This window comes from Calidris pugnax, unplaced genomic scaffold, assembly GCF_001431845.1.
Source record: "Calidris pugnax isolate Ruff unplaced genomic scaffold, ASM143184v1 scaffold188, whole genome shotgun sequence".
Lineage (NCBI taxonomy): Eukaryota > Metazoa > Chordata > Aves > Charadriiformes > Scolopacidae > Calidris > Calidris pugnax.
The window spans coordinates 16,065,358-16,081,070 of NW_015091257.1; positions in this window are offsets into that span (position 1 = coordinate 16,065,358).

A 15,713-nucleotide genomic window follows, 5' to 3' on the forward strand; every position below is an offset into this window, starting at 1 on the left:
GAGCTTGTTTGGCAAAACACGATGCTTTAACTCAATTTTGATGCAGTCAATGGAGAGGAAGAAAACACACGTACAGCAATGCTTGTCTAAGGAGTTGAACAGATCTGCATGGTAATGACACTGAAGCTCTTCCTTGCCATAATGTGTACTGTGCTTTTCCTCAGGGAGTGATTTCAATTCCATACAGAGATTTTCTAAACCCTTGCTTACTAGGATGGTTGGCTTAAGCTTGCTTCCAGGATATGATTGTAACAACACTCTACGAACACAAAAATCCCCCAACTACAGAGTAATATTTTCTAGAGATCTTGACTGACTGTGGAACATTTTAAAATGGTTTAGACACTTTGAGCTAAATTTTTAATGGCATTTATGGAGCTCTGTGATGGCTCTTAGTCAAACTATTTGACAGCGACCTGCTGCGTTTGCTGTTTCAGCTCCCATTGCTTCTGCTTCTAACACAAACCTTTGCTTTCCCTAATCAGCACCTGCCAGGGGCAGTTTTCTTGGCCCTCATGTTCCAACCAGATTTAACAAAGCTGACAATGAGCTGTAAACATTTATATAACATCAGATTTCAAATCCATTATGAGCACAAGCTTTCTAACTGAGCTTTTTACCAATAGCCTTAGAGCTCTTCAGGGAAACTGTCTGAGCATCTCTTGGTGATGTCCCACCCTGCTCCCATTTGGCAGAGACATTTGGCTGTGGCTCCACAAATCAGACTCATCTAGATTCGTTTTCTGTGGGTTTTTTTGGTTTGGGGTTTTTTGTTTGGGTTATTTGTGTGTGTGTGTGTGTTTTTTTTTTAACATTTGACACCCATGGGGAGAATAATGGATTCCATCTCTTTATCCCCTTCCTTTTGGGAGCTGGAGGAAGTCTAACATTCCTCTTTCCTTGACACCCATTTGAAGTAGCAAACAAAGTGCCACAAGGAACCATTTTGGAATAGCATGGTGGTTTTAAAGCATGAATTACTATTAGAGGTACACGTTGCCTCATTTCTGTCTTTATTTTTTCTTAACAATGAGAGGTTTCAAAACAAACTGACGAATTCTGTGTCAGTCCTATAAATCCGTGATTCATCCTTCCTGGGTTTTCACCTATTTATTTTCCTCTAAGGTATCCAGCATGAGATCATCTTTGGTGCTGTACAAATGCAAGCACATCTTACTCCTGGTTATTTTGCAAAGGACCAGGGCAGAGACAGATAAAAAATTAGCAGCCCAGATCATGCTATGAATGACGCTTACATGTCAAATGTCTTCACCAGATCAATCACCTGTCTTGTATGTTTTGTACACGCAAGAGAACACAGGGACATCATCTAAATCTCTCAATTAATTTGTTGGCATATTTCTATTTATATGCTTATAATCTTCTGTCACTGAAGCTCATTAAAATTCAATAAGGGGCACTTCTTTCTACTTGATCATGTTATTTCTCTTCTTTCTATCAATAATATTCTATGAAGAGAGCTCTAAATGCAAGATTCATGTAAAAAGAAAGATGAATCAAACCTTTCAGTGCTAGCATCTTTATTTTGCTCCTGTTAAAAGGTAATTTTTGTTCTTTTCTCTTCTTGAAACCTCAGAACAGCTTTCACTAGAACTTCCTTACAATTCGGAAATTAGTTATGATCTGTTGTACTGCTTCAGTTAAAATAATTTCTGCCTACTGAATTAGCTGGAGGCTGGGTGCGGAAAGAACACTGCAGATATGCAGGCAGACACTTCTATTAGATAATATTTTCATTTATAGAGTTTACATTTTCATCACAGTTGTTGGTTAATGAATCATTTGGAAACCAGACATACTTTACTTGAATCAATACTATTGTTGTAAATATCCACCTACTAATTCAGCCAGTAATTTTCAGTGGATGCATTGTTCATGACTGATTTGCTTTGCATGCTGAGGCTAGTTATCTATGTTAAATGCAATCGCTTCCTTTTCATAAGTCAAAGATCGAAATGTTTTAAACACACCAGTAAAGAATAATGAACTTCAGGTATCAGATTTGAATCAATACCTGCAATTTGGTAAATTAGACAACTGAGACATACTTACTAGCCCATGACAGTGGTACAAATACTTGTGATTAATCAATATTTAAAGCCTTTTGAGTCAGAGAGAGCTGGGGTCTTATTCATGAGGATATACACACATTGGTTCTTTCATCATTTACCAGGTTTAAACTATAAAGTTATGGTAAAGGAACAAAATAGTTTTTCGCAGGACCTCTGTCTTATTCAGTGGATTAAAATACACTGGGCTCACGTAGGCATAGTTATTCAGCATTTTACTTTCCCTTTATTGTTCAGCATATATTCCACACCTAGTCTATTGCACACAGTACAGTCTTTCTTTCAAGACAGATTTATTCATGTCCTGACAACTTTTCTATGGCCTTGATACCTAGTTTTGTGGCCCCATATGTGTTTCCTTAGGCCCTTAACTCTTTCATATGGAAGATTTTGATATATGTGGACCCAGAATAGCAAGACATACAAAGAATCCTGTAGAACTGACTTCTCCTTATAATTATTTCCCTATCCATTAATGTTTGTGCCATCTGAAAACAGCACCAGCAATGATTCATATTTTCTTCTGTGTCATAGATGAGAATATTAAACAGCACTGAGCCAAAAACAGATATCTGGGAGATTTAACTGATAACAATCCTTTCAGCTGGTTATTTTTTTCTGTTAATCCTGTAATTTGAGATGTATCATTCAGCGAGTTTACAATCCATTTATGAAGGGTTACATTATATTTCATATAATGCTATTATATTAAGCAAATAATATTAGGTCAAATGTTTTTAGAAATCTGCTGATATTTATCCTTTCTACCAGTTAAGGTCTCTGTCTGACAGAGAGCTTTTGGAAAAACGTTGCCTTTGAAAACCAAATTATCAGCTACAATTTTTATTGAGATTCTTGTCAAAGTAATGACGTAATCATAATTGAAATACACTCAAAAGAAAATTTAAAGTGTAAGAAGCATGAAAATGAGTTCAAACACTATTTAAGTAGTAAGTTTATTTTTCTTCATCCCCCCAAAAAGTTATTTTCTAGAGCTCTTTTCCCAGAAAAGTATATATTTTATGTTCTTTCTGCAACCAGGTAAAAAGGAGGATTTATGATAAATTTCGAGAAATTTTATGAAAAAACCAAAATACTCATGACAAAACTGGGAATTGTGCCACCAAAGGTCAAACAAGAAGAGACGATTGATCTACTCAATTATGTGTTAATAGACCTGTTCAACAAAGTCCTTTGCAAGTGTCCTTTCAGTATTATTTGTTGCTGGGTCTCACCTAGTTTATCAAGAACTGGCACAGATAAAGGAAGAGATTTGCAGTCTCCTAAGATATTCTGAGATGCCATTTGCTTCTTTTTTCTGACTTGAATATATGCAGTACACCTTGAGTGATTTCTGTCTGGAACTGCGTATCAAGGTCAACGTTGCTTGAATATCAACTCTGGGTTGCTTAAGATCCCCAAGATTGAGGTGCCTTGAAAAGGAAAGTCTGTACCATATTACAGAAATGGTGCCTGTCTGCCTGCTCCTGAGACCTCAGCTCTTATCCTTATCTTCCTCTCTCCCACACCAAGGAAAACCCTACCATTCCAACATTTGAAAGTGTGTCCATGCCAGCCTCCTTGGAAAGTCACATAGAGAAAAGGGAGCCACAGCAGCAGACTTTTGGTTTATGGGACATGGAAGGGGAGGCCTGGAGAAGTGATTACTTTCTCTGCACTGGTTTATGTGCCTGCTATATCCTGATGGCACTTTTGCTGCTTCAGTGACATCACTGACTGTAATGGGAACACAACAACAATGATGATACCCTCTTCAGTCTGGTTGGTAGTGGCTAAATCCAATTCTATTTAATTTGAAGATTTTATCTGAGGTTTTACTTTCTATCTGGAGACTCAAGGAACAAAAAATGGCTTACCATTAATTATGAATATCTGTGAGAAACAGAAATCCAATGACAAATTGTGCTGGCAAACCCGCCCTGATGCATAGTACACATAGGTCATGCTTGTTTTGTTCCCACAGAGTGATTTGTCTGTCATACTGCTATCAGCTTCTTTTATGATCACTTTTGGTTTTATATTATTTTCGATTAGCTCATGTTTTAGATCATTAGTTCAACAAATAACCTGTAGCCCAGTGATAGATAATCTGTGTTGAGTGAGCATCATTCAACCAAGTCCTGACAATTCTCACTGATTTAGTTTCTAATACTCATTTAAAACACTTTAAAGAAGAAGTTAAATGAACATGAAAATTGTTCTGTTTCATATTTTGTATATTCATCATCTATTAGACAACCACTCTGAGTTCCATGGATCTAATCAATCATATTGTGCAAGTTATTATATTTGTATTACATCAAGAGATAAATATGCTTTCATTCTTCAAGTGCTATTTTACCTGTTATCCTTCCTTGTATGCACAGCCAATGACTATAAGAAATTGTTTAATACCAATTTCTGTTTAAAAATTGACCTTTGAATGCCATTAATTTATTGATTTTTAAGTTGCCATACAGTTTAATGTTTCACAAATGGGTTTTAAATCACCTACTGACCTATGCTTCTTTTCTAAACTCTCCAAAATTTGGGGTAAGAATTGGATTTGGGGTAGATGAGACTTAATGTAAAGACATCATTTGGATATTGCTTAAATGTGCTAATGCAAAGAACAATGTCCTCCTTCAGCACTGATGGCCTATGGAGGAAAAACAGCTAATGGTTACAATGGAGGAACGGTTATCTTATTATGGAAGTTAAAAATATCTGAGTAGATACACACAGACTGTTGTAATTTTATGCTCTACAGTTTCTCATTAAAACTGAGAGGAACTGCTGCTTGACACTAAGGTCCACATCCTGGTTATAGAAGAGCTGATTATAGAGCAGCATGTTCCGACTCTTGATAAACCTTCCAGGGAAGAAATTTTTCCTAATATCCAATCTAAACCTCCCCAGCAGAACTTGAGGCCATTTCCTCTTGTTCTATCACTTTCTCTTGGGAGAAGAGATGACATCCACCTTGCTATCACCTCCTTTCAGGTAGTTGTAGGGAGTGACAAGGTCTCCCCTCAGCCTCCTTTTCTCCAGGCTAAACAAGCACAGTTCCCTCAGCTGCTCCTCATAGGACTTGTTCTCTAGACCCTTCACCACCTTTGTTGCCCTTCTCTGGACATGCTCCAGCACCTCAATGTCTTTCTTGTAGCGAGGGACCCAAAACTGAATACAGTATTTGAGTCCCCAAGTACATGGGGATGATCACTTCACTAGTCCTGATGGCCAGGATGCTGTTGGTTTTCTTGACTACCTAGGCACACTGCTGGCTCATAGTCAGCCAGCAGTTGTTCAACACCCTCAGGTCTTTTTCTGCTTGGCAGCTTTCCATCTACTCTTCCCCAAGCCTGTAGCACTGCATGGGGTTGGTTTTGACCCAAGTGCAAGACCCAGCACTTGGCCTTGTTGAGCCTCATACAACTGGCTTCAGACCATGGATCCAGCCTGTCCAGATCCCTGTCTAATCTGTAGAGTTTTCCTTTAATAGTATTGTTTCTCCCACTTTAATGCCTCTCTGGAGCTGAAGACAGAGGGCTGGGTTGAAGAGTTAGCTACCTTCAAGTTACAGTGGACATCTGTATCTACACAGAATATATAATTATAAAAAAATATAATACGATAAAAATATATGGAATAGATAAAATAGATGCAGTGTACATGCATATTCCACAGGTACATCTGTGTGTTGCATGGATGGATGTATCGTTGCACACCCAATGCTAGATGTCAGCTAAGTCTGTGAACATCTCTAACACAAAATCAAGGGCAAAGGTGGGCTAATAACTTCAGGCTATTAGAGAGGCTCATCCAAAAGCTACAGCAGAGAGGAGACATAAAAAGCACTAGTTCTCAGTTTTTGGCTTATTGCCTTTCATGAGATGTGATTATCTGTTTTGAATCATGTAGACATACTTAGGGTGTGCTTGCATATCAGCTAAGGGCACAACTTATCATATGTAGTCGGCCTGCCATGAATGAATGTAGGATTGATAGGTCATTCACTCAACCATTTAATGAGCCCTGAGTTCATGTCAAGAGACTGATCGTGAAGATGTAACTGAGAATAAGAGATCACTAATTTGCACTGTTAGCTATTGTGGTATGACCTTCGCGGAACTGTGCCATAGTCCAGAAGGTAAAACAATGGTTTGCAGATCTAAGCCTGAGGTAGTCCAGTGGAAAAATGCCCTGCAGATCTCAGACACAACTATGAGACCACCAAGCCCAAGAGAAATGTACTGCAACAGAGAATCTAATCACCTCATGCATAGTTGCACAGTTGCAGCACTATGATGCATAGTTTTCTGGTGAAAGAGTCTTGTTTTAAACACTAAGGAACAGTTTCTGTTTTCCAAACTATCCGCTGAGCATAAACAGACATATCAAGATTGGGTCCATGCTGGGACCGATACTGTTTAACATTTTTATCAATGATATAGACAGAGGCATTAAAGGCACCATCAGCAATTTCGCAGATAACATCAAGCTGTGTGGTGTTGTGGATACACCAGAGGGATGGGATGTCATCCAGAAGGACCTGGACAGGCTGGAGAGGTGGGCCCAGGTGAACCTCATGAGGTTCAACAAGAACAAGTGCAAGGTTCTGCACCTGGGCCGGAACAATCCTCGCCATCAGTACAGACTAGGGGGTGAGGTATTAGAAAACATCCCTGAGGAAAGGGACTTGAGGGTGCTGGTGGACGAGAAGCTGGACATGAGCAGGCAGTGTGCACTTGCAGCCCAGAAGGCCAATCACATCCTGGACTGCATCAAAAGACACATTGCTAGCAGGTCCAGAGAGGTGATTCTTCCGCTTTACTCCACTCTGGTGAGACCTCACGTGGAGTATTGTGTGCAGGTCTGGAGCCCTCCATATAGGAAAGACATGGACATGATGGAGCAGTCCAGAGGAGGGCCACGAGGATGATCAGGGGGTTGGAGCACCTCTGCTACGAGGACAGGCTGAGGGAGCTGGGGTTGTTCAGCCTAGAGAAGAGGAGGCTCCGGGGAGACCTAATAGCAGCCTTCCAGTACGTGAAGGGGGCCTACAGGAAGGCTGGGGAGAACCTGTTTACAAAGGCCTGTAGTGACAGGACGAGGAGCAATGGCTTTAAGCTGGAGGGGAACAGATTTAGATTGGAGATTAGAAGAAAGTTCTTTACTATGAGGGTTGTGGAGCACTGGAACAGGTTGCCCAGGGAAGTGGTTGAGGCCCCATCCCTGGAGATATTCAAGGTGAGGCTTGATGAGGCCCTGGGCAACCTGGTCTAGTTGGGGGTATCCCTGCTGACTGCCGGGAGGTCGGACTAGATGGCCTTTGGAGGTCCCTTCTGGCCTGGACAATTCTCTGATTCTATGAAGATGATGGATGGATGGATGAATGGATGGATGGAGAGCAAGTGATTCAATTCAAAGTCTGGTGTCATGCTATAGTATATTAAAATGGAATGATTCAGGACCATGGAATATTCTGATGCTATTCGTAGCCAGCTAGTATTTTTGGAAAAATAAGAAAATCTCTCAGAAGCAAACCAAATCCTCACAAAATAGAACAAAGAAATTTTGATATTATTGCAGTCATTATCTCCAGGCAATTTTATTTCATTTTCCTGCATATTTTCCTAATGGTGCTTGTTCATGCAAGTTAACACTGTAATTTCAAGAGAGTGGCATAATATTGAGTTAGAGATTATGGAAGCCTTATAAAGCTGCATCTTAACAATATACTCACTGAAGTTTGTTTTATTTGAAAGCTTGACTTCTTACAGCAGCTATTTCTAAGTCTTCCCTTAAAATGTATGAATTATGCACACTTAGCAGATTCATATAAATTTTGCTTGAATAATTCTTGTTCTCCTAAACCTGTACAGCCAATTTTGTGGCTTTTCAGCGCTAAAAGACCAAAAAGCTGTCTTCCTTCCCAGTTTCTTTTCATTGTTTTTACTATCACTGACAGTGGAAGACAAGCCATTAGAGATGGCAAGTCTCCCTGTGAGGCATGTTTAGTTTAAGATGTATTTCTCTTGCAAGAAGGATGACACAGAAAAACATCTTCCAAGAGACATTTGAAGAAGGAAACAAACAACCCTGTTGTAAATCACCAAAGGCAAGTAAATTTTTTGAAAACTCCATGGGAGAAGTGATATATACATGCAAAAATTTCTTGTTGAACTCCAAACTCAACAGCATTCCCTGCTCCTGCTCGAAAAGACATCAGGGCCTGCCCCAAATTCACATATACTTACAATATGAATGTGCTTAGGCAAAGAAGTTTTCTTCTTTTGAGTGGAGGAAATTTGTTGTGTGTGTCAGCTTTTGAATGCTCAAGGGGTACCAGTCATCATATCCATTATTATCAGCCAATAAATCTGCTTTTACTCCCCAGGGAATTTTAGTAAAAGGATGGATAACTATTCTGACAGAGGGAATGCCTCAATGTAATGAAAAAATGCTTGAATTACCAACCTCCTGGCCATTGCAGCATATGGGAGGCCTTGCTTGGAAAATAACTGTGTAATTTAGCCATATGTTACATCAGTTAAGTCAATGATCACAGGTTAAATATCATACTGTGTGCATATATATATATACATGCATATATATTTAAAAAATATGCTTAGCAACACCCAGACTAAAAAAGGATGGTAAGAAGGCAAAATAGTCATAATGTCCAAGTATGTTGAAATAAACAACTACATTTATATTTAGGCATCTAACAATAGAACTTTTGCAGAAATGGCATAATGTGTTCTGCTCCCACTGGCAAAATCTGACAAAAGACTGCAGAGCAAAATCAACACGCTATATTAACTAGCCATGTATTAGGAAAGTTCTCATATGATATTCTGTTTTATGTCTTAATTAGATGCCTAAACACCAATGTCCATATTGAATATTTTCAAAGTTTCTATTGCATGTTAAGAAACTCAGCTTCTCCTTGCGGAATCAAATGCAGTGATATTTTCCTGTTAAAAAAAAATAAAACATATATATGGACAAGTGATCTTGGTGAATGCCAGCCACAAGACCCTTTCCAAGAGAAAACAGACTGATATCCTGGCAAGTGTGATTCTTTTTCTCACAGAAAACACTAAAGTAACTTTACTGGTTTATCCAGTCCTGATACAAAAGCTGCAAAATGCTACACATCTTACCTTGATGTAAGTCATGTGTGGATTTAAAAAGTAATTGTTAATATTTTACGTGTCACCAAGTAACATGCAGCAAGGTAACTCAAACCCATATCTTCAGACTGATTCTTATCTGACACTGACTTTGTATCGGTGGAGCACCATTGGTATCAATTATATTACTTTCCTGATTTATACTGATACCAATTCAATCAGGAAGACTCATGATAAGTAGATTGCGAATGACTGGATGTCATGTGCTCTCCCTTTTGCTTTTGGCTAGAGGTACTAAATCAATTTTCTAAAGTGCCATATATCTTTATAACTGTGGATTTTTGTCTCCATTAGGTCCAATTATTCTTGTTTCCCTGTCTGTCATTTTTCAGGAATGCTTCACAAACATTATTGCAGTGGCAAATTACCATTGCTCTTTCTTGGCTACAAAATTAGGGTAAATGTTTATAGCGTTGTTATATGGTGGTACTGTGATAAAATCTGAATGTTAACATGGGCAGGGAGATACTGCACTGCACTGGGCAGGTAATTGCAGAGTCAAGCTAGAGTTCAGACCATATCAGAACACCTAGAGAAGTGTTTTCTCTGCCCTGGGACCATCAAAACTGAAAGCTACTGGGATGCTGACTGGATTCATGGACAAGAGATAAAAGAATAAAAACACAAACTGTTACCTGCTGTCGTCTTTATATATGACTGAAAAAAAAAGTGACAGAAAGTAGTCCAAGAGTGGAGAGTAAGAGCCTTTGGATAAAACTATTGAAGAGATGTACTCACTGGCCATCATTCTCTCAGTCTTACATGGTCTTTACTGGCATCAATGTATTGACTCATTGCTGCATGTTGATTTTGACTTCACAACTTTTTTTCTGACTCATTATTCCAGCAGACTGCTGTCTGAGGTCTGCACTACAGCCTCTCCCTTCAGCAACCCCATCTGGGTGGAGGCATCATCCACCTCTGGGGTGGATGGTGCAGCCCCAAGAGACAGAACTGCAGCATTCGTTCACAGATGAGTGCCCACCCTTCTGCCTTAAGGGTCAGTTAGGATGAGTGCCTTTGACCTGTGCAGATGGTCTTAGAACGTTGCCTGGTGCCTGACCAGTGGAATGCTCTTCCTTTGAAGAAGTGCTCTTCTCACCTGCCCTGCCGTGCAAACTGCCCTGGCTCTGGCAAATAGCAAAACTGGCAGAAGAGCTAACTTTCTGCTGTTTGCAGACTCCAAAATTCATGAACTATCTGACAGGAATAGAACCAAATAGCACATAGCAGTGCTTAAAAAATAGGGGGGAAAAACCACTTTACACTTATCACCTTAAGCAGACAGGGGTCCCATTCTCTGATAAAGTCTTCACATTTCAGATCTGACCTTGAACTCAGTGCTCTCTCTTGAAAGAACACCCATCGACTTCAGTTCCCTATCTGGGCTCTGGGAATGAATAATTCCCCCTCTTTTCCTCAGTTTCATGTGCCAGCCAGAGGAGCTTATGAAAGAGAATAAATACATGAACATTCAAGCTTACAAAAGAGAATAGAAGATTAATTATCACAGAGTCAGCCACAGCTTCGTTTGGCTCAAGCGGCAAAAGTCCTCAGACGAAACCCTGCAAGTCTGCTGCCAGTTTCTTGCGTATGTTAAATAGTTGCACTGGGATTTCCAGGCTCAGCCCGAGTGTGATTTCCTGCCACACCTACCATTTTTTCATGTGCCTACTTAATGATGATACCCAGGCCCTTCAGCCTGCAAGGCCCAAATATGTGCGTCTCATCCCTACAAAGAGGACAACCACAAACAAATGAAAGATTCATGCAGGAAACCTGAGCAGCTGCAGGGTATCCCTCTTAGTATAAATGACATTTCTGGTAATTCCACTTGCAGCATTTTTTATTTTTGATGTAAAGGATATACCGTCCACCCAGAATCTGTTTTGACAAAGAGATGCAATATCTCCATGTTTCCCTCAGGGGCACCACTTTATCACCATACAGAAAACAATTTTTATCGTGTCAGGTTTGGGGCCATTTGCACTACATTTACGAAACTTGCTTGGAGCAACAGAATTTGAGTCATTAAAAATGTAAAATGGAGGACAACCCCCAAGTGTGAGAAGCAGATAGCAGCTAGTGTGATGAATTGCAGAGCCAGGGGATGTTGGTTAAATCTGCCTATGTCCGGTCAGCTCCTCAGACCTGCTGCCCAGTGGACTCTACACAACCCACAGCGTTAACACGTAGGACGAGTAGATCTCAGCTGTGGGGCAGGCATGAGGCTGCCTCACACAGGCCCTGGCCAAGACCTTTGTGGGCGTAACAAATTCTGAGCCAAAACTCTTTTTTGTGACATTCCCCCTGCAGGTTTCCCCTGTGTCCTTCTAATAGAGAGGGTGAGACTCACTGCAGGCAGATGAAAGCTCAGAAAGTAGTCCTCAGGCCTGCAGGTCCATTAAGATCCACATAACACAGTAACCTCTGGAAATAGGCCCCCTTTCTCCAAGGAAACGTGGAAATGGGTATCACCTGCACCATGGCCCTTGGGGCTCCAGGCATGGGAAGTGCTCACTTCAGAAGGAGCCCCTGCAATGGAGTGAGTTAAAATGGCTCCCAGCATTTGTCAGAGTTTACAAGGGTGGTGGTTTATATCACAGCTGAACCAAAGCTGCACCTGCAATCTATTTAGTTGTCCCAGAATGGCTGTTGATGGGCAGGGAAGAAGAAAGGCCTGTCGGCAGGCCTTGAGATGAGCAGCAAAAAGGAAAGGATGATTCTAATAAACTAAACCTCCCCTCTTTGTAAACACATAACTCAGACCTGAAGCTCATTTTCAGGTCTTCCGTAATTCAGAAAAATTCCCAGATTGCAGGTTTAGAGCTAAGACAAGTGTCATGCACTTACATATTTTTAGTATACAAGATGAAGAATGCTGTACAGATAAAGCACTTCAGCTGAAAATTAGGACATTTAAGAAAACAGAAATGCAACGGAAATATCAGAGGGTGCACTCTTTAACCTCCCTGTAAAAGCAGGAAAAGAACTACTATCTAATTTCCATCCAATTTGTTTTAATTCAAATACTAAATAAAACCCATCAATTTATGGTTCAGGTAGCCCACTTTTCTTCCTTAAAGCAGCCACTTTAGAGAACAGTTTTATAAAAAAATCTAATTGTTCCAACTTTCGGAACCCTTGCAGCTTTTGATTTATTAGTATTCTTGGCTGTGCAATAGGAAGTATATTCCATCTGTATTTAATGACCTTAGGTACCCGCTGTGATAAAAACCACAGCAAAAAATTCAGTGCCACCCATTCACCCCTAATATTTGCACAAATCCTCCTTGCCTGGACAGGAAATGCTCTTTTATTTTGTTTTGTGCTTCTCTAACTTCTTCAGGAAATGAGGAGCACTGGCTTTTCTGGCAGCACCGATTAAATAAGCAGGTTTGTGGAAAATTACACAGCATCCTACATTTTAATCCAGTTGCATGAAGCTATAGTCCTGTGGTGATCCCCAGCATGGGTCTGCTGTTTTGTAAGAGTGGAAAGCGGCAGAGCTGATCTGCTAGAGGCACTATATATGATAATTGCATACAGGTTAAGTGTTTTGCAAATTAGCAGTGCTTCATCATCCGCTTTCTTTTTTCCGCCCATTCAGGTTGGCACACAGAGCATGCTGAAGGTGACTTCTCTAATCTGCAGCCGCTGGAACATCCTGCTGTCCCCACACAATCACTTCCTGTCATTAGGGAGACGGCTGTTGTTCCATCAGAAGTTATACATGGCACTATGGATTTTGCTAAAGAGCAACTTAATTTCTTCTGATGTGTTTCCCACACAGTAAGACCCCAAGGAAATCGTGTTTCCTGCCTGTCAGCGGTCAGTGCAGAGCAATGAGAGGTCCTCTTTTTCACCCATGGAAAACAGAGCATGAAGGTGCAAGGACAAAATATCTGGGTGCTATTCTGGCCCTCTCTGCCTCCCATTTGGCTCTGGATTCATGCAGGTTCAGTTGAGGTCTATTGATCGCTACCCAGGCCCTGTCAGCCAATGGTACAACTGTTTGTAAGCGGACCCTAAATTCATGATGGCATTTAGACATGAGACTTCATGTAGGTGCCACTGGAACCCTCTCACCCTCAAGGCTCCTCAGTTGCTCAGCACCAAGCTCAGGCTTCAAGCCCAAAAGTATTCCCCAACTGCTTCTCTGTGTCTGCTGGGCCCAGGGCCCTACCTGGTGGCCATGCTCTGAGCGAGCTCAGCCTAGCAAGTGAGGAGGGGATGGGAAAAATGTGTCAGTGCTTTGCACAGACTGACTCCTCCTTTGAAGTGGAGCTAAGGCTGAGTTCTCTTCCCTGCTAGCTGTGGAGTGGGACTTCCACCCACATCTCTGAGGACAATATCCACGGCGCCAGTGTGTTTCTGCAGAAACAGCTAAATGCAGCCGTGTAGTCAGGGGCGCACACTCATCCCAACAGGCACAACAACTTTGCAGACACAGTACCCTGTTTCCCATTGATAAGCCCTCTTTTTGTAAATGTTTCTTACTCTTGGTACATCCTAGCACGCCAACTTTCTGGTAAAATCATTCATTACTTACTGGATGATGTTTGTTTTTTTCTTTCTTTGGTTTTTGTGGTTTTGTTTTTTTTTTTTTTTTTAAATTTAAAAATTATGTTCATGTGTAGCAATCAATATTTTAATTTTGTAAAGACAAAAAATCACTTTTGCCTTTTACTACTGACGTAAAAGGTAAAGAAAAAGTAGTCTGTTTTTGTAGTATTTTCAACAGAGAAGTCCAGCTCACTCACAAAAATAGCAAGTCTCTCTCTATATGTGCTCAAAATTGAATAATCAAGTTACTCCAGAGAGAATAGGCCTGAAAACTGCTGGGCACACTCTCAGTATGCCATTGCTAAGCTTCAGGACAGAGGATTCAGATGAAGGAAGTGCTGCTTGTTGATGTTGGGACGACATCCATCCTCCAGCTCTGTATCCTGGTTTCTGTGATAGAAACATGGTCACCTGAGCCAAAGGGATGTCCCAACATGAGCAGGCCTTAGGCTGGTCAAGCAGAATTTATAATAAGCCACTGTTTACCTCTGCCCTATAATTCAGATATAATCTAGAGACTGTCTTCTTTGCCAATAGATAATTTACCCTTTTGGATCTGGTTTCATATTTTTACTTTTCCTAATTTACTTTTTCTTTTAGAAAATGAAAAATGAGAGGAAGCATTCTCCAGGAATACCTAAGAAAACCTACCATTAGTTCATAAAATAGAAATGAACACCCAAGTGTTCTATTGATCGCAGGTGAAGTATTTTAGAGTACCTTAATTTTAATCTTACTCCTATTTATCTGGATATTATAACTAGAAATTTCAAAAGCCTTTGGCACTTCTACTTGGGGTCAAAATTTCAAAATCACGCAGTATGTCAAGCTTCAGCAAAGTGCAGATGATCTACTTTCCCACAGATTCCCAAGGAATCAAACAACTGTCAGAACGGTTTTTTCTTACAGCATTAGCTCTGTAATATTGAATAATTTGCATTTTTAGCTAATTGGTTGCCCCCCATGGAAAGGAGTCACAGCAGTGATTTTGAAGGATGTTTCCTGTTGGCATACTCTTCTTATTAACATCACAACTTTCCAGCTCTGTTATGCCTGTGTCCCCCACTGCGTCTTTGGTCCTTGCAGAATTATGGGAAAATCAAGTAATAGTAAAGGCACCTTAGAGAAATTCAGGCCTAGATTCAAAGCAATTGATAGGTACAAATGAAGGGACATGGACTCAATGAGCTCTTGGTGCTAGATGCCTTCAAAAAACAAGGGAATAGCTTTCCTCTGCTTCTTTTCCATGGCCTGGTAAGAATGATGTGCCCATAGTGAGCAGGAAAAAGTAATCTGCTGGACTGAAACAGAGAGAAACATTATGGGTCTGTCTCTCCATCCCTTTCCTTCTTCCTTCCAGGGACCAACACTGATTTAGCAGCGGAAATCCTGTGCTAAAGAAACTCCCCTCCACCAGGCTGATTTTTGCCTATCTACAAGAAGGCACAGCCCATGTGGCAGGCTGGTGCTGCCCAGCTGTACCTAAGCTAGCAGAGATTCATCTAGTTTGGGTGCTACTGACAGGCACGCTTTTACAAACAGAGCCCTGGGTTGCTGGGGTTGCCGAAGCAGCAGTAGAGCACTGCCACAGCTTGTGCCCAGCTCACAGATAGAAAAGTGACATTGATGGCTGCACTGCACTATGTAACCTAACTGTATGACTTCTTACCCTCCGAGTGATCACTTCTGAATAGACTTTGGGACACAGTGATAGACTGACACAACAAATATTCCTGTCTGTCCTGGATTTGTTCTGTCATTGAAGGCAGGGGGATTGTATTTTTTTTTTCTTTATGCTGTCAGTGCAGCACCTTTAATTAGTACAAAAAAAATGACTTTGAGATACAAAACTGGGGGG